The sequence below is a fragment of the Lissotriton helveticus genome, chromosome 1_1, assembly GCF_964261635.1.
Source record: "Lissotriton helveticus chromosome 1_1, aLisHel1.1, whole genome shotgun sequence".
NCBI lineage: Eukaryota > Metazoa > Chordata > Amphibia > Caudata > Salamandridae > Lissotriton > Lissotriton helveticus.
In genome coordinates this window covers 1,913,844,555-1,913,867,854 of record NC_136057.1, presented here as the reverse complement: position 1 = coordinate 1,913,867,854, position 23,300 = coordinate 1,913,844,555, and the positions used below count along the sequence as shown (strand labels likewise).

The window sequence follows — 23,300 nt, the reverse complement described above, 5'->3', positions numbered from 1 at the left end:
GTAGTGTAGCGAAAATACACACTCTTGCCGAACTCGCCATTTACGGTTCGTAGATACCAAACTCGTCCATATTCGGTAATGCCCAGAACGCCGTAATAATTTTTACGGAACCTCAGCAGGGACCGGCTGGGGAACAACAAGTGGCTGAGCGGGTGGCAATAGTAGGGGTGCATTAGCACCCGGTGCATAGGGCGTGGGTAAGCTCAAAAGGTGAGAAATTAAAGGATCCTTTTCGGGGTCAACATCTTTGTCTGCAGGGGAAGTTGGCAACACCGGATAACACTTATCTCTTGCCATACGATGTTGTCTATCTGAGACCTCAATCGCATAATCAGTCTCATGTATAACAGTCATGCTCTTTTCCTTCCTACCTTTTTTCTTTTGTTTAATTTCTTTCTGTTTGGCTTCCTTGCGCCAAAGGCGAAAGGAGTCAAACATAGCCGGCCGGGCTTTTCTCTTAAACAATGTAGCTTCCAAATTATCTAATATATCAGGCTCAAAACTACCATTCTGTGGCCACTGCAAAACACCATCTTTTCTCGTATAATGGACCCACACTTCATTAAAGGTGATGGGGCCTACACCATGTTTAGAATAAAGCTCATAGGTGGGAGTTCCAGCCGAAGGAATTGGACAAGAGTCCTCCAGTCGGGAATCCCAATCACAACAACAACAACACCATTTTCTAAACTTACTGAAACCAGGCATCGTTATTTCACTGGCTCCTTTACAAACATCAAGGGGTTAATCAATCAACACAGCACAAATGTACTCACCCCTCGGCTTCGGCTTTTGCAGGAGCCGAATCAAAAATCAAAAACAAAGAAGTGGGAGCTACCCACTATTACTTAACCAAATGTTCTCTTACACCAACAGAGGTCCGTCTAACGTCTCACAATACCAGTCATCACCAAAGGGACCAAGGCAGGGCGGCAGTCAGGGCAGCAGTCACCAGCAGCCGTTGGAAAGGAAAAGCCGCGCTGCAAAGACCTTTGGTCCACTTTCGACATGCAGGGGGGTCAATCATGTGGTGCGCTTCCTCCAGAATTTCCTTGCGCGGCTCCTCACGACCCTCGGGCTCGACCGCTACCTCTGAAGCCGCCCCACGTTGGGCTGCCACTTGAAGAACCGGGCCTAGAAGGGCCTGGCGGTGCAGGGCACGCCTGAACTCTCCGAGTTCACCTGCCTTGTTGTACAGAGACACGGAATACTCTGTCAGCGTAGAAAACCAAATTTATTAGCTGCAGCTATGCACAGTTGTCCCAGAAGTACACCAACAGTAGGTTCTCAGGAGACTGCCCCTTCACTCCGTGGCTCACAGTCTTTTATAACCATATACACCCACAAAAAAATACTCCCCATGCACCAAATATTAGCCAATAGGAAAACATTCAAAACAAGACACCATGTGACCAGAACGTCCCCCTTGAGTCGTGTTCTTGCCCAACCCCATAAGTCAATCAATGACAGCACCTATAGGTCAATCAGTAATGGCAGAACGTGTTTGTGTGCTTCAAAGGACAACTTGAGAAATAGGATAATTCAGGGAGAAAAAAACCGAAGGCCAACAGATAAGATAGGGCAGGGAAAGAATACTGAAGACCAACAGATAGTTGGGACAAGGATTAGTCAGTCTAGACAAGGATTAGTTAGTTTGGCTAGTTCCTGGAATTGGCTTCACAACAAGGAAGGGGGGGTTATTTGACACGAAGCAGTACAAAGGGCAAAAACACTTAGTTTGCCAAGCTGCCTGAGTGAGGGCAACACAAAATGGTGACGGAATACAAAATGGAATCGAAACTGAATTACCTCAAGTGGCATGGTGCTGCAGAAAGTCGGCAAGTGCCCTACAGCGAAGGTTAACTGTTCGGGAAGGCACGGTTGAGGAAGATGTCTTTTAGGAGTTTTTTTTAATTTTACAAAGGACGGGATAGTCCTAATGTGTGCTGGGATGGAGTTCCAGATTTTGGGTGCCTTGCCAGTGAAGGATCGTGCAGCGGTTTTTTGTTTGCGTGTTTTCATAGGGATGAGCAGTAGGGATTTGGAGCTCCTGAGGTTCCTTGTCTGGCCGGCCTTTTAGAGTTTGGAAGCCAGGTATTCCGGTTTCCCTGTCTGGAGGGAGTTGTGCGTGAGACAGGCAGTTCAGAAGCTTGCTCATGTCTACTGGGAGCCATTTTAATTCTTTGAGTGCGGGTGCAATGTGCTCAAATTTCCTGACTCCAGTGACCATTCTGGTTGCTGCATTTATAGTTGTTTTGAGGGGGTCTAGGTGGGATTTCACTGTACCGGTGAGGATAGCATTTCCATAGTCGAGTCTAGATATCACCAGGGATTGGGTGACTTGTCTGAGGTCTTTAGGCGGGATGAAGGGTTTTATTTTGTTGAGAAGCTTCAGACTGAGGAAGGCACTCTTCCCGGAGTTCTTGATGTGTCTGTCCAAGTCAAGTTTTGGGTCTAGGGTGATTCATAATGATTGTATGGAGTGAGCAGGAGTGAGATTACCATTGAGAGCATCGATTACTTTGAGCCTTTCCATGGTCTGGGGGTTTTCTTCTTTGTTGGAGATGAGGAGGATTTCGGTTTACTTTTGGTTGAGTTTTAGGTGGTTTATGAATTGCCAATGTTGGACTTCTTTGAGAGTGTTGTTTAGTCTCTGAATATCTTTCAAAGGAGGAGGTTTCCAGATAGATCTGTTTGCCGTCTGCATAGAGGTGGAAGGTGATGTTGGCTTTTTTAAGTATGGAGGTGAGGGGAGAGCACTGATCCTTGGGGGACACCTCTGCTGACGGGGTGTGAGTCGGATGTGAAGGTTTTAATTTTTATCTTTTGGGAGCGGTTTTGTAAGAAGGAAGGGAACCATTGTAGGACCACCTCATCATCACCTACTCTTTCTTGAAGAGCCTTGATGAATAGATTGTGATCCACCGTGTCAAAAGCTGCCGATAAGTCCAGGAGGATGAGGAGGCAGCATTTGTCGGTATATAGAGATTTGTGCATGTTATCCACAATGTTAAGGATCGTGGTCTCGGTGCTATAGCCTTTTCTGAGTCCCGAATGGTGTGGATCTAGAAGGTTGAAGTTGTCTATGTGCTGAGTTAGTTGTAAAAGAACGCACTTTTCAAGGATTTTGGCAAGGAGGGGGAGATTCGAAAGGGGTCTGAAGTTGTTCAAAACGTTTGTGTCAAGGTTGGGTTTTTTCAGGAGTGGTGTGACTTGTCCGACTTTGAAGCAGTCAGGAATGACACCGGTACTCAAGGAGCTGTTTATGATCTTGCACCAGAATGGAGCTAAGGAGAGTTGCAGCTTTTTTGTCAGTTGGGTGTTTTTTTTTGTTTACTAGTGTCAGGGCTCCACGAATTTCCAATTCTTGTCTCTATGTCGACTTGCACAGGAACAGAAGCTGCTTGCTTTCCAACTCCCTCTCTCCAATCAGTCGGAGTCAGATTTAAATCATAACTCCAAGCAATCAGAAAAAGGGAAGGGGAAAAGTGGAGAAAATAACCATAAGAAAAGAAAGGCACAGAAGAGACTGGTCCGGGTCCCTCGATACTCCAGCGAATCCTCTTCTGACTTTTATCAGCCAAACTAGGTTCCTGTGAATACTAAGCACATACAAATATTTTAGCCTAAAACCTTTACTCTGCTCTACCTGCTTCTTTTGGTAACTAAACCTACATACCCAAGGGACTGCGTTGACCTGTAGCTCTTCTTTCTACTGTGAGGTTTCTTCTATCTGGAGTTGCCTTTGTGTTCAATCTCACTAAAACGAAATGACTCAATTAATAATTCCACTCTAGCTATTCTCTTTGAGTATGTGTTTTCAAATCTATAAACCTACCACGCTATGCAACTCTGTGTCTTTTATTCTTCTTCTTGTGTTATTTACTGGCTTGTGAATACCTCATCTGCAAAACAGTCAATTGATTAATTTCCTGCTCTCTCACTTTCTATTATCTGTTATCTTTCTTTATCTCTTTTGACCTACCAGTAATGTATTCTGCTATCCTTATAATGTGTTCTGTACTTGTCTTTCTTCTTCTTTTAGGACTGCTGCTTTCCTGCTCGCGTTATTCGCCTCACTAGATTCAGGTAAGCTTTTATTTCCTTTTAACTACAAGTAATTGCCAAAATAGCTTTTAGACAAACTATTTACATTTCTCAGAAGAACGTATTTTTATTCCTAGTTGCTGTGTCTTGAAACACCTGCACCAATGTCGCTACTGTTATCTCTTCAAAATTGTAATGGTCACAGGCTGTAAGCATAATACAATTTCAGCCGAAAACAGTCTAGATTTAATTGTCACTTAGCTCCGTGAAAGCCTCTTTCCTCAACGTGAAGACTGCTTGCTCTGCTCCTGAAGCGGCGACGCGTGGTCTTGACTGAGTCACTCTGAAAGTCTCTTTTCTGCCTGCTGCGAGTCATAAACGTGGCAATATCTGCAGATAACTACTATACTGAGTTGTTACTAGGAATATATTAATTTACTACTCTGGAATTCTGAAAATAACATTTCCCTAACAAACGTTTCTACTCTGACATGATTTATCTAACTGACTCGGGCTGAATTCTCGGTGAAGTGCGCAGCTCTGATAGAGCGCGCGCCTCACCTGAACTCCGTTCTGGAATGTTCAGAAAACTAGACTGGCAACTTAGGCTGGCAGTTGCCCTGCTCGCCCGCCATCTTGGAATTCCGTGAATTCCACGCCTTGGACCAGGAAGGAGCCAAACTCCAATCCTGTTTCCTCATTTTGAGAGCTCTTGCTGACCGTTCATTAGGAAGGATCCTGACAACTAGCGCCCATGCGGTGCTTTCACATTTATGGAGGCTTCGCCCCTTTCTTTAGACAAGCCACTTCTAAAGAAAGGGGTGTGGCTGACATTAAAGTGAAACCACGGCATGGGCGGCTTTAACAAAAAAAGGATCTGTTTGTAAAAGCGCCTGTACTGCCCTTTTACTTTAATAGAGGCCTTGCACCCTTCATTAGACATGGCTTGTCTAAAGAAAGGGATGCGACCTCTATTAATGTGAAAGCGCTGCATGGGCACTAGTAAACCTAAAACAAATAAGTAAGTGCGGTTGCTATACTTAAAGCGTACCGCTCCGCTAAAATAAATAAATAAATATACGCGGTCGCTATAGTTAAAGCGGACCACCATTAGTAAGTAAAATGACAGCGGGAGGCGTGCTGCGATCAAGTGGCTGGAAGAGAGGCAAATCAGTTAACAAAATAGTGCTCACAGCCAAGATAACAATACAAAAGGGGATGATGGACGGAGCGTTTGAGCAAATCAAACACTCACCCCCAGTCAACTGATCTGGGTTTAATCCATCACCATTCTTTAGCCCACTCAGCCACCCCATTTCAGACATGGCTATATGCAAATCAGTCTGACCCTGTGCCTCATGGGAACAGTCCAGCCCGAACTGCCAAGCCATGTCTTCCATGGACCGGAAACAAGCATCCTGGGACCGGTTTCGGATTCATAATCCTCATCAGCCAGGCTATCTTGAATCCAGTGGCCAAGTGAGCAAGGGACTCACGTCTGAGCATACCCTGCCACACTTAGTGCGAACAAAGCGATACAAAAGGGGATGATGGACGGAGCGTATGAGCAAATCAAACACTCACCCCCAGTCAACTATCTGGGTTTAATCCATCACCATTCTTTAGCCCACTCAGCCACCCCATTTCAGACATGGCTATATGCAAATCAGTCTGACCCTGTGCCTCATGGAAACAGTCCAGCCTGAACTGCCAAGCCATGTCTTCCATGGACCGGAAACAAGCATCCTGGGACCGGTTTCGGATTCATAATCCTCATCAGCCAGGCTATCTTGAATCCAGTGGCCAAGTGAGGGGGAGATTTGAAAGGGGTCTGAAGTTGTTCAAAACGTTTGTGTCAAGGCTGGGTTTTTTCAGGAGTGGTGTGACTTGGCCGACTTTGAAGCAGTCAGGAATGACACCGGTACTCAAGGAGCTGTTTATGATCTTGCACCAGAATGGAGCTAAGGAGAGTTGCAGCTTTTTTGTCAGTTGGGTGTTTTTTTTTGTTTACTAACGCCCTTGCGGAGCTTTCACATTTATGGAGGCTTCGCCCCTTTCTTTAGACAAGCCACTTCTAAAGAAAGGGGTGTGGCTGACATTAAAGTGAAACCACGGCATGGGCGGCTTTAACAAAAAAAGGATCTGTTTGTAAAAGCGCCTGTACTGCCCTTTTACTTTAATAGCGGCCTTGCACCCTTCATTAGACATGGCTTGTCTAAAGAAAGGGATGCGACCTCTATTAATGTGAAAGCGCTACATGGGCACTAGTAAACCTAAAAAAAATAAGTACGTGCGGTTGCTATACTTAAAGCGTACCGCTCCGCTAAAATAAATAAATAAATATACGCGGTCGCTATAGTTAAAGCGGACCACCATTAGTATGTAAAATGACAGCGGGAGGCGTGCTGCGATCAAGTGGCTGGAAGAGAGGCAAATCAGTAAACAAAATAGTGCTCACAGCCAAGATAAAGCAGGCCGTTTAACAATACAAGTAAAAGGTCCAGTCGTTCTGGGAGGTAACAAATGCAGACAAGGCGGTACCAAGGAGGAACTAACAAGCCTAATAACGACTCGGAAGTCAGCGTTTACGAATACCGTCGCATTCTCCACCGCCACCCAGTCGGGAACCAGGATCCCGGTGGTGACGGCAGTCCTGCATCAGGCTTGTGGCAGTCCGACCGCCAACCTCGTAATCGGGCGGTCAGACCACTGAGGAGGTAGCAGTCAGACTAGATTATGGTAGCGCTACCCTATTGGGCCTCTCAAAAATCACACTTGCACCACTGAAGGTTACTTTGAATGCAGCAGCCAGACTCCTCACCAGATCAAAGTAAAAGGATCATGAATGGGGCACTAGAGGGCGAAAGATGAAGATGGCCGCACACCAATGAGGCTTCAGCGGCCTATGATTAACGATCCGCCATTATCCTGCTCCATTGGGGGCCCTGACATTACAGCACCATAGAATCTGAAGACGGAGAGTGTGGGGAACAAGGGGACTTGGTCCTGCGAGGGACGTCAACCAAGTGCCCAAGAAACAAGCAAGCGTCCGCTCGGCCTAAAGCGTCGTGACCTGCAGCAGTCTACACGCGGGCAGCAAGATCTGAGTGGGGTGAGCGGAGCTGAAGCTCACTGCTGCCGACCTGGGAGCCCGTGCTGGCCCATGTGAGCGAGACAAGGAGCGGCAGAGATTTACGGGTCCTCTTGAACAGACGAGGGTATCCTTTCAGGGGCCGGGGCGCGGTGCGGCGCCCCAAGGCAAGTGCCATTTTGAGATTGGGCCCTAGAAGCTAGTGACAGGGGGCACGCGATCATCAGCCGCACAAAGGGGATGACTGGGCCCGCCGATCTTCGCGGCATGACTGGACTGGGTGGCGTACCCCCTAGAGCCGCGTCGCACTTGGGAAAGACCACATGGAACACCACTCTTGTACTGCTTAGAAGGTGAGGAGAGTGGGGAGAGAAAGCCGCTCTCCCACCAAACAGAAGCGTGGATGAAAGAGTTCCACCTGGCGGAGCGGCCGCCTATGAGCGACGGAGGACTTGGTTGAATTAGGGTCCTGCAGAGAGTGATTAGACAGGGGCTACCAGGGTAAAAGAGGAGCTGAGCAACCACCTCAGTGCACTATCGGCACTCTCAACGTCAAGCGGGTTCTCCCCCCCCAAAAATCACATCGTAAGAGATAACGCGTGAGAACAGTGTGCGTCTAAGGCAATTGACAGCAAGACAGTAATATACACACTGAAAGACTGACTCTATAAAACCTTCCACTACCCCCAGATTAAACTGCTTCGGTCAACAACTATGCAGCCGCGGCACAGGCGGATATGTGAACCACTACCATGACAAACCAAACAAGTAGCTACTTATGCCAATACCAATGACATCAAACAGTCCAGTGGAATAATAGCCACAGACGCAACAGCTGGACACGATGAGCAGAACAGAGGCCCATCAAGCCAAGCTGATGTTTGAGCCTCAGAAGAGGTCCAGAAGCCAGAGTGACAGTGAACAACAGGCCACTGAATCACATAATGGCGCCTCGAAACCAGGGGAAGATGACCTGAAAAAGCTCCTCACTACCATGAAGCACATTCTCACCTCTATAGAAGCCAAGATGGATACTATGTGCAACCGAATCGACTTCATAGCCCAAAAGTTGGAGAAACATGACGCCCGCATTGGGGAAGCAGAACAGCGCATCTCCATTCTAGAAGACGTGACTGCGGCAAAGAAGACGCAGCTGACGCAAATGGACTGATTGTTAAAAGTAATTGCTGCCAAGAATGAGGACCTTGAGGTGCGCTCAAGGCGCAATGACATATGAGTACTGGGAGTACCAGAAAATGCCAATACGGGCAAAATGGAAGTGTATATTGAACGAATACTCTGTGATGTCTTTGGAGCTGATGTATTAGCTGCCCAAATGGTAGTAGAGAGAGCGCACTGCTCACTTGGCCCCAGACCTCCCGGGCAGGCGCCGCCCAGGCTCATTATCACCAAGTTGCTCAATTATAAAGACCAGGACATGGCACTGTGTTTGGTGAGAACAAAACAGCAACTTGTGTTCGATGGACACAATATCACACTGTACCCTGATTTAACGCTGGCAGTCCAGGAAGCTTGGAAGAAATTTGTACCGGTCAAGAAGAAACTGCTCCAGGAGCAAGTAGATTTTGCGATGATATATCCAGCACGCCTCAGTGTCACCCACCAGGGGAAGCAGCAGTTTTTTACCAACCCACAACCAGCGGAAGATTTCCTCAAGAGACTAAAGAGACAGCAGGCAAATCGGGAGAGAGATGACCCGGATGACCACTCCTTATCACCGCTGTCAGAGAATGACTGAATTGAACTGTATCGGTGCCGGTTGTGAGTAGATACACCAAACTGCGCAATTAAGTGAGGCCCCCGAGACATCTGAAATAGCTTAAGACTTACTATAGATAATGATAGAGACTGGAACCAAGCCACTTTGCTTTCAATTGTCTAACTAAGCCATGGAGATTTAATGAGCATTTACTTTTGCTTTCCTGGGCACCCCTCTATCTCTCTTCCACCATATTTGGGGGAGGTGGGAACAGGTTGTATGGCCGTCTGGTGCTGTCCTCACAGGGTGATCCCCCACTTTTTCCTTAATACCACCCACAGGTAAATTAACTTGGGTCAATTAGCTCCTCCCTTCTCCTATTCTTCCCCCTCTCCTTTCCCCCTTCCCCCTTTCACCCCTCCCATTCTAGTCTTCTCTTTCTTTTCTCACTTGTAGGCCACATCATTTCTGGCTTGAACAACTGAGCTGACTACCTGTGATGAATATAAGCAAATTGCACACTCTGTTGAGGCAGTTGTTTGTTAAGAATTGGGGTAGTGTTGGCAGGTACAATGACCTCGACAAGTTGGGGTTGTTGTGTGTGGAGAGAGGTAGAAAGGGATGCTCGGCTATTGGCACGTTGTAAAATATGAAGAAGCATGGATCACATACACTAGAAAGCAATCAGGGTAATATAAGTAACGCACTGCATTGTACAATAGACTATACAAAAAGATTGTTAGATGACAGAGCCCAAACAAATTGGAGATACGCTTCATGACTTGGAAGGTAAGGGGGCTAGGGAACCCATTTAAATATCGCCAAATTCTGGCATACCTTAATAGGCACGGCATACACGTAGCGATGCTACAAGAAACACACCTCGACCCTAAATGGCCCCAGAGATTTGCCGCCAGGTGGGCGGAGTATATGGGCTTTGCATCCTTCTCTACCTACGCACGAGGTACTGCGATCCTAGTTAAAAAGAACACACCTTATGTATGTATCGGATCACTCCAAGAACCTCAGGGCTGCTTTGGCATTATGTGGGGCAAAATATTTTCCAATTCAGTCACATTAGTCAGTTGCTACCAGCCCAACATTGATGACTTGATGTTCTTTGCCAATTTGTAGGGGAAGATAACGGCCATATTCTCTACCCATGTTATCCTGGGGGTAGACTTTATTGTAACTCTCAAACTGGTAGTAGACAGATCACATGCACAGCCGCACCACTACACCAAAGTACAAATACAAGTACACAACATTATTACAGAGAACTATATGTTGGGCCCTTGGCGATACTTGCACCCAGTACGGAGAGAAGGCACATGCTATACTGCGGCGCATCCCACATGGTCAAGACTGGACTACTGGATGGTCTCTAAAGGGCTAGGTACATGGATAACACAAGTGGAACACCTTGCACGTACTTACTCAGACCACTCTCCAGTGGTACTGAGACTCACCCCACCAGTAGCCTACGCCCTCATATGACCTGGCGTTTAAATCCCTCTATGTTGTTGGACACGGTCTTAAGAACAGAAACAGGTCAGGAAATCCATGACTATTTCCACCTTAATATAGGTACGGTTGAGAGAATGACAACAGTATGGCAGGCGTTTAATGCCACTATAAGAGGAATATGCCAGGGGGAGTATTTAAGGACCTATGATCAATGCTTGATCATAGGTCCTTCAATACTGGAACAAGAAGTGGGCCATTCGAGATCTGCAACGCTTCAAATAACTCTCAGAGATAAAGTAATCGAATACAGGGACACAGCAGACAGGGAGTGCCTGTTTCTCAGTAGATATTTTAAAGCTCTCAGATATGGAGAGTTAAAACGTAACTCTGGCAAAACAGAGGTCATTTTATTCGGGAATGATTCTAACTTCTGGACCCCCAGTTGGTGGCCTTCATCCATGGGCTCCCTTCCGTTACCTGCGAAGAAGGCAAAGAACCTAAGTGTAATTGTTGATGACAATCTTAACTTTGGAGACCAAATAAATGCAGTTTCATCTAAAACCACATATGTTCTTAAAACTATTTTAAAAATTCTGCCTTTTCTACCTTTGGGCAGACGGTGGTTACTGCTATGGTTTTATCAAAGCTTGATGATTGTAACAGCTGTACCTAAATATCCAGGAACACTTACTGAATAAGCTCCAAATGCTGCAAAATGCTGCAGCTAGGCTTCTTATCGGCATACCGAAGTTTGCCTCAGTTTCTAGAGGAATAAAAAAACTGCATTGGCTCTCAGTGAAAAACAGAGTTTGTTTTAAGGCACTGTGTACAGTGTTCAAAGCCCTACATGGAGCTGGACCGGGCTATTTGAAGAAACAGTTCACATGGTATTTACCAAAAAGGATCTTTGTTCGTCTGCAGCCAAGTTGATTACAGTGCCAGCCATAACAAAAACAACTTGGGGAGGACAAAGTTTTATATTTGGGGCAATTAAAGCCTGGAACAATCTCCCTGAATATCTCCGACATTCCACTGATTTAATATATTTTAGGAAAAGTCTGAAAACATGGCTTTTTGACAAATAGGTCTGACATTTCTCTCTCCCACTACTTTCGCGGTCTGTACAACGGAAAGATAACTAGCGCTAGGACAACTTTGGGTAATTGTGTGCTTTATAAGATGGCATAACATAACATAACATGGAGAGGGAGAGAGGTCCGTCAAGGCACTGGCCGAACAGATTTGCAAACCCTGCTTCTCAAATTATGTATTGGAAATCCAGACACCAGGAGGGAAGATAGCTAGGGACATGACAGAGATCTCACTTTATACCACTAAGAGACAGCACCCACTCGCACTGCAACACTACTTAGAACAAATCGTCCTTGGTTGGTTGAGGGATGCGCAGAGGGAGTTCCTCTTCACAGAGATCGAAGAAGACGAAATCTGCACCGTTAGTATGCAGCTTAGATCAAGCAGAGCCCCCGGGCCAGATGGCCTACCGGCCAACTTCTACAAAATGCATGTGGGCCATCTAAATCCCATCCTTAAGAAAGTGTATGAAGCGGCTATGGAGGAAGGATCCTTCTCTCCTATGATGTACGAAGCATCCTATATTTCCATACTTAAGCCAGGTAAGCCAGCCAATAATTGCCAGTCTTACAGACTGCTTTCCATGATAAATTGCGATGTGAAAATATTAGCTAAAATACTATCCAATAGAGTGCATCTCCTTCTGGGGACACTAGTGCTACCAGATCAAGCTGGCTTTGTACTTAGTCGGGCCACCTCCCATAATCTCCAAACTCTATTCACGATTATCCAGGACATTGACCCAGAACTTGCAGCAGTTGCTGTGTTCCTAGATGCATCCAAGGTGTTTGATTCGGTGGAGTGAGACTACCTCTTTGGAATACTCCAGAGGATGGGAGTGTTCTGTGGCATTGTGGCCTGGATACGGCGGCTATATTAGGGGCCCCGGGCTAGAGTGTTAGTGAATGGAGTTTCCTCTGGCCTCTTTCCATCACAAGAGGCAAGCAACAGGGGTGCCCACTTTCTCCTTTGCTATTTGCATTAGCCATCGAGCCGCTAGCGGCTAAGCTAAGGCAACACCACCAGGAATGGGCCCTCCGGTACTCCACAAGACAGATTTTGATTTCCCTTTACTCAGATGATATTACGCCCTATGTATGGGAACCCCAGATTAGTTTCAACCCTATTCTGTGGGAATTCATAACCTTTGATTGTTGGGGGACAAAATCAATTGGGACAAATCACAGATTTTCCCACTCACTAACGAGATCCGGGCATACTCCCTGGACTACCCCATTGACTGCAATGGAAAACACTGGCTCTACCTTTTACACAAGGAGCATTCGAAGCTCCTGAATTTGAATTATGTTACCTCAGTGCACAAACACATTATGTGACATATTGGTTCACACCTCCCCCATACATGCCACATCTAGCAGCAGAACAATGCTATATGGAACCATCGCCATTGGCAGGATTCATAGCCACACGTATACGAGCGAGGGAAATGGAGCCCCGCCACAGTAGCATGCACTGTGGCAGCATGGCAAAAAATTGCAAAAAGACTGGACATAGAGATGCTATAATCGCCCCTGCTTTTAGTGGTTCACCACCCTGACCTAGACGTGACCCAGGAAATGCAATGACGCCAACTATTAGATAAGGTCTGTATTACAAAATGGGGAGATCTCTATATAACAAAGAACAGTTTTTTTCCAGTGTAGATCCCACAGCGATGGATCTGTTTATGTACATTAGACTAAGACAGAGTGTGAAGGCAGCCATCCCAGTGTTTCTTAGGGCACCTCCTACACAGGCCCCACTCCACCGTATACTGCAGACCGCAAACCCTGCACATGTCTTATCTTTCATATACCATAGTACGCAATCTGCTATACAAGGGGATTGGATGACCTCCTGAGTACAATGGGGGGTGGAACTGGCCATATCCCTTAATGAGAAGCAGTGGAATTACTGCTGCCAACAGACTGGGCGGGTGCCAGCAAGCAGCCGGTTGCGCATCATTCACTTTAGATACCTCCATAGACTGTATTACACGCCAGCCAAAATGTTCAAACTCCAGCTGCGCGATAATGATGCCTGCGATAGATGCGGGCAAGAAGGAGCAGGCTTTCTACACGTCTTGTGGGAATGTACTCCAGTTAAACGTGACTGGAACCAGGTTTTTAAAGCCCTAGGACAAATGTTACTAACACCATTGGAAGTGTCGCCCATAACCACGCCCCTGGGATACACAGAAGAAATATCCACAGCATACAAATGATATGTCGCTTTAGGATCACTACTCGCTAAGCGTGGTGTGGCATGCAGATGGGGTATGGGGGCAAGTACCTCAAATTTAAGGAATGGATGCAAGCACTACTCTTTTGGCAGGAACAAACGTTGACCTACCAATCCTCCAGGCCACGAGACATCTGGGACCCTCTGCGCACTTACTTGCTGACTGATCCAGATGTACTAGGCAGATAAAGAGTCACACCTAGAGGTTGGGAATGGAGAAAGGGGCCTACTAGGAAATTACACTACCGACATGATACATCTCAAGTTATAGGGGACTGGGATCTAAGTTAAAAAAGACACAAAATAAGAGTCATTTAGAAATGCACAATTTAACGTCCTGCCATCTGAGAAAGGGTAATGCGATTCCATCCCTACATGTTGTAAGATTACCGATGATGTGCTCATGCTCTTGTACTTATGTATTGTTTTGAAAATGATAAAAAATTAAAATACAAAAAAGTAAAAGGATCATATTACCCCTGACCTCCAGTCACTAGAATGGCTATCCTATGTGACTAGAATCCACCTCAAAATTGCATGCATGACCCATAAAGCACTGCACCACAATACCCCTTTTTACCTAACTCAGAAACTGACCCTATTGGGTGGAAACAGACCTTCCAGAAGCACAAGCTCCTACTACTCAAGCCAGAAAATTTTTACAAAAAAAAAACCTACTTCCGGTTCTTCTCTTGAATAACCCCCAAAATATGAAACTCTCTCCCTCCTGACTCACGCTTTCATTAATTGACTTACTTTTACACTTTCTCACTCGCTTGCACACTCTCTCATTCATTCCCTATCACACCCTTCCTTAGGCCCTTCGTCACTTTGACTTACAGTCTCTCACTCACCCTCTCTCTCAATTTCATACAAATCCAATCACTTTCAATCACTCATAGTTGTGCTCACCCCTTTTCAAACTCACTGTTTATTCACTCCTTCTCACCCACATGTTTGCTTTCTCACACGACGACTCTGTTACTCTTACACTCTTGTTCACTTCCACTCAGTGTGTCTCTAGCATACTCAACTGTTTCTTCCTTATGCACTCATTTTCATTAATTCAACCTTTTACCCATTGGTTTCCTTACTTTTACTCTCTTACTCACTCTACACACCACCTATCATTTAGTTTCACGTTCTAAGTCACCCTCTCTCATGCACTAAGTCACCCTCACACCCTACCTCACGCTTTCTTTCACGCTTTCTTTCACTCACTCTCCGACTCGGTGTCTATCTTACTTTCGCATTCACCCACACTCTACATCTTTCACACTTCCTCCCCTTCACACACACTCACGGTTTCATTTACTCACTATCCCAGTCTTCTGCCTTTTCATTCACATTCTTTCACTCACTCTGATACAAAATAAACAATATATATTATTTTCTTTTTATATAAATAATGTTACTTCTGAAAATAGCATTTTTTATGTTTTTGCAGGCATAGTATTATTTTTGTTTTATTTATTAGGGGTAAATAATAATCCTTGTGACACAATGCCAGTGTGTCTATAAAAAATATGAAATGGGATCAAAGAAATAGGATAAGTGAAGGAAAATAGTTTTTGCAGATCTTCTGGTGTTCTTCAATGTACTTCAACCAAGCAGCCAGGTTTTGCTGCCCCATAAAATATGCAATCTCACAGCTCAATAACAGGGATCTATGGCTTCTTACATTTCTTTTAGATATTTTTCAAGCAATTGATCTCCAGCAGTTTGGATGAATGGTATGGTTGCTGAAGATGAACTCGCCTCTACAGTGTCCCTCTTCCTCTTCATTTGTTTTGTAATGGAGTGCCATTCGTTTTGTGCTGGGCAATGAGAGGCATATTTACAGATAAAGTGGCGAAGTGTGGCATTAAGCCAAGAAGACTAAAGCACGCTCTGGCACTTCAGAAACGCAGGGCTGCATCATATTTATAAAAAATATGGTGCAGCTCTGCGTTTTTCCCTGAACTGGCGCTAAATTTAGCTGCCTAGCACCAACGCAGGCACCCTTGCACCATAGTGCAAGGGTGCCTGCGTTGAGGGGAATAAGTGTTTATGTGTTTAAGGTGTCTCTTCCTGCACATAAACACTCTGAAATGGTGTTTTGTAACTTAATGCAGTGTAGCAGGGTCTATTTTTTACCCCAGGCCAATTCTGCCCACACCTGAGGCATGAGACCCTGATAAGCCCCCACCAGCTAGCATAAAAGGAATCTGTTAGGTTGACCAAACTGTCCCATTTGTACTTTTTCTATGAATAGGCCCCAAAGTGTCTCTCTCACACAATTTCCTCAGCGAGGCCCAGCTCCTCCGGGGGCCCCCACTGCCTCGATCTGCACTTCTTCTCTTACCCCCACGTAGATACCGCAAGAATAACAATACCGCAAGAATAGGGAACTTCCCAAGCTGAAAGAGACATCACGCAATACCGGATGGTTGGGGCCACTTACCATCTGTCATCTTTCATATTATTGTATCTGTTGCTAGCTTTAATGTAACTAAGACATACAACCAATATCTTCTTAAATGTTCCGCTTTCTTATATAAGTTTCCCTGAAGTGACTCAAATCCTGGTCAATAGATGTTCAATTTCATTATGATCCATGGTCAAACATCCTGTGACCTTTTGAGAAACTTTTTGTAGCGTGGGTGGCACTTCTGTTTTCTTAAATATTTCCCAGAAGTGACCAAAATGCGTCATGTCCTATAGGTCAAAGACACCTGATAATGTCGTCATTTTGTGGTCAATGGTTCATCATTGAAAGAGTATAAAGATCTGGTCCTCAGTCCATTCGATGGACTACCCTGCTGCAGTGACCCCTTGGGTCGCTGTCGCCTGTGTGGTCTCCTTCACCCCTCTATCTAAGCATCTTTGTCTGAAGCGCTAATTGCTTATTGTATTTTAAGATTGTCTATTTCTCTCTCCTCTGCATTGCCCTTGTTCTAAAACATTATTGCAATTGCAAAGCAATAATGGTTGTTCCTCCTAACTTAACATGTGCATTCCTAGCATTGCAGTCAAGTGTAGTTTGCATTTTGAAAGTATTTCCATTGATTTAAAATATATTTGCATTGCATGAGTTTGTTTTTTACTCCAGAAATGTGTCTTTAAATGCCAAGACTTTGCTAAGACTCCCAGGCGCATTATTGAGTCTTAAAAAGGGTTCTTCTTTCATATATATCAGAAAGCTATTTTTCTCTATCGTTCACATATCTATTTTGTCATAAACTTGCAGAAGCACCCCCTCAAATTAAGCTGCCCCCCCTCAAATTAAGCTGCCTTGGTTCAGTGCCCCAGGACCATGACATTTCACCCTTTTATTGCATTTAAATGTAATTTGAAATTGTATATTCTTGCATGGTTAATTTTCTCATTTAAGAGTGTGTCTTCTAGGCACTTAAGCGTCATAAACTTTAATTCTTGTGTTGCTATTTCTGACTGATTGCTATTGTACTTTTAAATAGTCCTTCTAAAACTAATGAGTTGATGAATATATTTTCTGCTGTGCTAATAACTTGATGAATAAAAGTTCCACTTCATTGTAAGACCTTTGTTTCACATCCATGTTCATTACTTTTAGACAGACAGTGTTTCAGTGGCCTGTGACCACCACAGGAGGGTCTAGTTCACCCCTCAACAGCAGCTTACATAGAAGTTGCAAAATGTCATGTTTTTAAATTATTGTTTATGTGCAGGAAGGGACACCTTCCTGCACATAAACAAGCAACGGGATTTTGCTGTATCTATGTGTGCTTCACAATGCAGCACACATGGAAACAGCAAAAACGAGAAAGAGTTTCACATTTCTCCTCGTTTCGCCTGGGTAAGACCATGTTTTCCCTGGTCTTAATTTTGGTGCTGCCCCATATTTACGCCACCCTTGTAAATATGTGGCAGCATCAAAATCAATGGGTGTTGCGGTGGAACGCCCTCCCCTTTCACTCGAAGTAAAGCGTTAAAGGGTGCCTTATTTTGCAAGACAGTGTACTTAACCCTACCTTGTAAATAAGGTGAAGCACATATCGCCACCACAACGTCTTTAAAAGTGAAGTTGTTGTAGTGATAGGGGCTTGTAAACATGCCCCCTAAGAAGCTTATGCATCAAATTGGTTCTGATGCTTTATTTCCACCAATTGCCCTAAGAACTATTTAAATGTGGAGGGGAGCAGAGCTAGCCGCGCTGGAAGTTGGCCGCTTCCTGAGTGCGCTCCTCCGGTCTCTGACGAAATCCTAAAAACAGCCTGCATATAGGGAGTCTGAGACGCCTCTAGCCATTGCGGATTCATCCCCTGACCCGACCGGCCTTACACATATTACCCTGCCGGGCCCCGACACAGCCCGAACCTCCGAAACCCCAGTGGAGGCGGGTGGGCCTGCGACTGAAGACCTGAGATCCTGAGCAGCAGCCTTGTATGCAGATCTGTCCGAGACGTAGAGCACGCACACTGGCACAGACCACGCCACCACATCGCACAGAGCTTCACAACTGATCGCTGGCACTTACACCGGAGGGCCTGCTGAAGAAGGTTACCTGCAGCAGTACGGTGCCTGGCACACACAGTGCACCGCAGGTGAGTGGGAACCCAGAGCCCTGGTCGGGCTGCGGGCACTCAAGGCGCCCCACATTGCCTGATCAGACGGAAGCTGGCAGAGCACTCTGACCGCGTCGGACGGGATTGAGAGCCCCCCACACCGAAAGTTGGAGTCATTAAAAACTAGGGCCATGCTAGGACTTCGGAGGCTGTCATTGCCCCAGCCTGTGTCCCCTGTGACCGGACCAATGGGGAACCGTGCCTGGAGGGCGGGAAGCGTGCCACGAGTTACCCCCAGAGATAGCAAAGAGCCACAACGGCACCGGTGGCTCAGGGCACATGTGCAATCACTGACTCAGCTGCGCCTTGTGGCGAGCCCTCACTCCAACTGACCTGTGGGAAGCAAACACTGCTGAACGCCTAGATCCAACGAAATACCACACCATCACAAGACCAATTAGCAACCTGTCCCACAGAGCCTATAAAGCATCCACTTGCACCAGCGGTGCTTAGAATTGGCGCTACAAACGTGCCCTTGTAAATTAAACCGCTCCTCACGGAAGGGTAAAAGAGAGCACACTGTGGCTGCAGGCAGGGGAACCCTGATCACGGAACCTCCAAAGCAATAATTGTCACTCCCAGCACAATCTGAAGCCTGTCGACATCTATTGTCTCATCATACCTTGTACGGCACTGCATTCTTTGGATTGAAAAATCAGACAGACACTGCCCTATCACGGCTTGACACACTATGGGCAAACCTGACAGAAACCAGTCCTAACTAACTTTCGACCAGTTTAAAAAATCAACAGAACATGGTCAGGAAGACCAGCCACATCCACAACAGGCGGGGTCATTTGCGAGTGGAGCCTCAACCGGGGACATGCAAGCCATGTTCTCAACGATACAGGCCGCTCTTGCAAACATCGACGGTAAGATCGACTCTGTAACATACAGAGTGGACCCCATGGCAGAGCTCCTAGACTGGCACACAGATCGGATCGACATGGAAGAATGCCGCATATCCGAGGTTGAAGACTCCCACACACAAATGGAGACCAGGCAAGGGAAAATGGACAAGTAAATGTCAGTGTTAATGGCCAGGCCTAAGGATGCAGAGGTGCGCTCCCGCCTAAACAATATCCGCCTGGTGGGGTTGGCAGACACAATCAACACAGGCCTCATGGAAACTTACTTGGAAAACCTGCTCATAACTCTACTGGGCCGCGAAACCTTCTCAGAAGTTTTTATTATCGAGAGAGCGCACAGATCCCTAGCTCCGCCACCGCGGACAGGTGCATGACTAGGACCAATAATAGCCAAGCTCCTGAATTACAGGGACAGACATGTGGCCCTACGTAAGGCCCGGGAACTAGGCAACCTGAGACACAAGGGTATGGACATCTCGCTCTACCCCGACTTCACGCCGCTTGTCCATGAGGCGAGGAAAATTAGTACCTGTAAAGCCAAAACTCTGTGACATGAACATACCCTATGCAGTGTTATACCCTGCCAGGTTACGTGTGACTGATGGGAAATCAAAGATCTACAATGATCTTAAGGAGGTGCACAAATACCTGCAACAGAAGGGATCCCAGAGCGGAGGACCGGATGAACAGGAGACCACATCAGACAGGGCACCACTCATGAGTCAAGCTTCGGATCTGCACTAATGAAAGACACAACATTGAGTAGAAACTGCATGTCAGAACTGTTGGTACCACACACTGGAACTCGGCGTGTACAGAGGAGATGTGTCAAATAGGAAGCAAGGTCTCCAGGTGCCGGTCGCGGCGCTACACGAGCTGGTGCACCGACATGTTCTCCAGGTGACGACCGCTTGTGCACATGTTTAATGGACTCAGCTAAGTGGACCTTATGGGCTGGGGATTCATCGTTATTTGAATTATATAGTAGTGCTAATACTGTCTTAGAATACAGGGATGAATGGAGATCGGTCCATGGAGCTAGAAGACTCTCCTGATGCTAGGGGGCTCTCCTAAGGACTCTAATGTGCTTTAAATTCTGCCTTTAAGGCGGCCACCCATGTGATCTTCATCACAGGGCGTTCAAGGCGGCGGCTCCCGCCCACTTGTGTACCACACAAATAGTTAATATTTTTTTCTTATCTTTGTATTGAGGGAACTTTATGGGGAAGCTTAAAGTTTTTGGGATTGTCTCCGCTATAGAGGGAACAGCAGAGAGGGATGGGGGGGGGGGGGGTTATTCCAAAAAACTGGTCAGAGTTTACCCAGCGGCCCAGGGACTTCACATATAGGGTGCGTACCAGGAGAAACTGGCAGGATCTCATGAAAAGAACTGATACTAATGGCTAACGACTCGAAACACACTAGACCCCTGGTGTTTCTGACCTGGAATGTGCGGGGTCTTCAAAAACCACAGAAAATCTGGAAGTTACTAGCGTACCTAGATCAGCACAAGATAGATGTGGCCAGAGGGGAGAGTGTGCGCTTGATGGGCAGAGTATAGCATTGTGTACTCCTACTCTTGCTCCTAATTAGACGCGGCACCCTCTTTACACTTATCAAGGCTCTCAAAGATGACATGGGGCGCTATGTTATAGTACAAGGAAACTTTGGAGGCACTGCGCTGACAGTAGTCACTACATATGGTCCAAACACTGATGACCCGCTTTTCTTCGTACACATCTGGGCTACACTGCGCGAACAACCACCCACCGTGATAGTTTGGGGGGAGATTTCAACACATGTCTTGACCCGGCACTAGACAGATCCACAGGAAATGACCGGTATGGGAGGCAATCGGCTAAAGCGCTAAGAGACGGAATGATAGAATGCGCAATGATGGACCTATTGCGCCTCAGACATCCCCGCCACAAGGGCGGAACTTGCATGTCCTCGGGCGCACAACACGTGGTCGAGAATAGATTTCTGGCTGGCCACGCACGATTTTAGCACATGGACCACACAGATAAAGCATATGTCCAGGACATTGTCGGACCATGCACCTGTCTGCCTCGCGATTGACATCCCCTCACACACCCCACGTCAATTTATCTGGCGACTGCAACAGTGCACCCTACTAGATCAAGTTTTTTGTGTTGAGCTGCACTGGGCCATTGAGGATTTTTTCGACTTAAACACGGGGTCCGTGAGTAGTGCAAAAACACTCGGGAGACCTTTAAGGTCACAATTAGAGGCCACTGCATAGGTAAACATGCGGCATCTTGAAAGATATACAGCAGCAACTCTCAATGGCAGAACACGATCTCCAACAATTAGAAGCAGCTTTTGTAGCCACGCAAAACCCTGCATTGCTAGCGGACATCCGGAACAAGATTGACTTATATATTGAACGCGCCGCTGATGAGATCAAATACATCTAGCGTAGATATACTGCACACACTTACGGTGAAGGGGGCGACCAGGAAGGGCACTATCACACAGAATTCGCCCCACACATACGACAACCTACTTCACGCAGGTCACAAATACACACGGCCAACTTGCATATGATAAACCAAAGATCTTAGACAGCTTCACCGACTACTACACCTGTCTTTACTCCAAGCAATCGACCACGTCCCTACCCAAAATGAACCAATATCTTCATGACGTTGCATTGCCGTGGCTATCGGACAACCACCGCAAATTCCTCGGACACCACATCACACAAGACAAAATCATTGAGGCAATCAATTCCCTCCTGAATACAAAGCACCTGGCATAGACGGACTTCCCGGGGAATTCCTCAAAGAATTCAGAGACATATTAATCCCACACCTGGCCGAGATGTACAAAGAGTCATATGAGGACGGTGTTCTCCCACCTTCGCTGAGAGAGGCATTATTGAAAACTCTCCCTAAACCGGATAAAGACTTGACTAACTGTGGTTGCACTATTTTTACTATGTTTCACCAGATACACCCCGACCTGCCGGCTGCAGCGGCCCTACTAGGCGCGGCAAAAGCTTTCGACTCAGTGGAGTGGGAGTTCATGTTCACCGTTCTTCGTTGGATGGGTTTCCTAGAACCCTTCCGGCAGTGGATTGCACTCCTTTACTCCGAGCCCAGCGCAAGTATCAGAATCAACGGGAACTAGGCAGGGTTGCCCGCTTTCACCACTTCTTTTTACGTTAGCACTAGAGCCCCTAGCCTGTAAGAGTCGCCAACAACACCCAGAATCCTCCTTGCAATTCCACTTCCGCCCCATCGGCATATCTCTTTATGCAGATGACATGGTTCTTTATACACTCCACTCAGATTTACATTTAAACTCACTCATTAGGGAAAATATCTGGTTCGAACACTACTCAGGACTCGGAATTAATTGAGACAAATCAAAGGTCATACCACTCACGCCCGCCCCAACCCGACCTGGGCTTTCCGCTATAATGGCATACTGATCCTGTAAAATACCTAGGCATATGGGTACACCGTGACCCAGAAACAGTGATTAAAGAAAACTATGGTAGGTCCATAACGAAATTAGAAGAACAAGTAGATCATTGGATAAGATTGCCACTATCTCTAGTGGATAGGATTGCTATATAAAAGATGATAGTCCTACCAACATTTTTATATTTATTTATGAATATCCCGCTATGGCTTACACAAGCCTTTTTCTCCAAATTGAGATCAGCCATGCAGCGGCTCACATGGGCTGGGAAACAGGCGAGAGTGGGCTGGAAAACTTTAATCAAACCATATCACCAAGGGGGTTTTGGGGAACCGGACCTTCAACTATATTTTTATTGCACGCAAGCACAACACGCCCATTACTGGCTACCACCACATGTGCACATACCCCACATAGCAGTGGAACACAAAAGCGTGCTCCCATCCCCACTGATTGCTTACATCTCTGACCCGAAGAAGCACACTCCAAGTGACATAATACACCCTGTGCTCTGCACGTCGAGAGCGTGGTACACGCTAGCACATCGGGCACAGAAACTCCCCAAATATGCTCCTGCATTACCCATAGCCCACAGCCCGCGAATTACAGTTGCCAAAGAGAAAAGCACTACACCACTGGAGTCAAGCTATCCTGGCTGATGACGGCTGATAGCCAGAAACCGGTCCTAGGATGCTTGATTCCGGTCCAGGGAAGACATGGCTTGGCAGTTCGGGCTG

The 23,300-nt window shown here is 46.3% G+C and overlaps 1 long non-coding RNA gene across 5 annotated transcripts in view; it reads left to right on the top strand.

Annotated features, from left to right (window-relative positions):
• LOC144754901 (uncharacterized) overlaps positions 1 to 23,300 on the top strand; it is a 250,812-nt gene that overhangs the window by 105,772 nt on the left and 121,740 nt on the right. For all 5 annotated transcript variants that reach the window (XR_013594789.1, XR_013594787.1, XR_013594786.1 and 2 more), the window contains exon 2: positions 4,046 to 4,089. This is a non-coding gene — a long non-coding RNA (uncharacterized LOC144754901). The remainder of the gene's footprint in view (positions 1 to 4,045; positions 4,090 to 23,300) is intronic.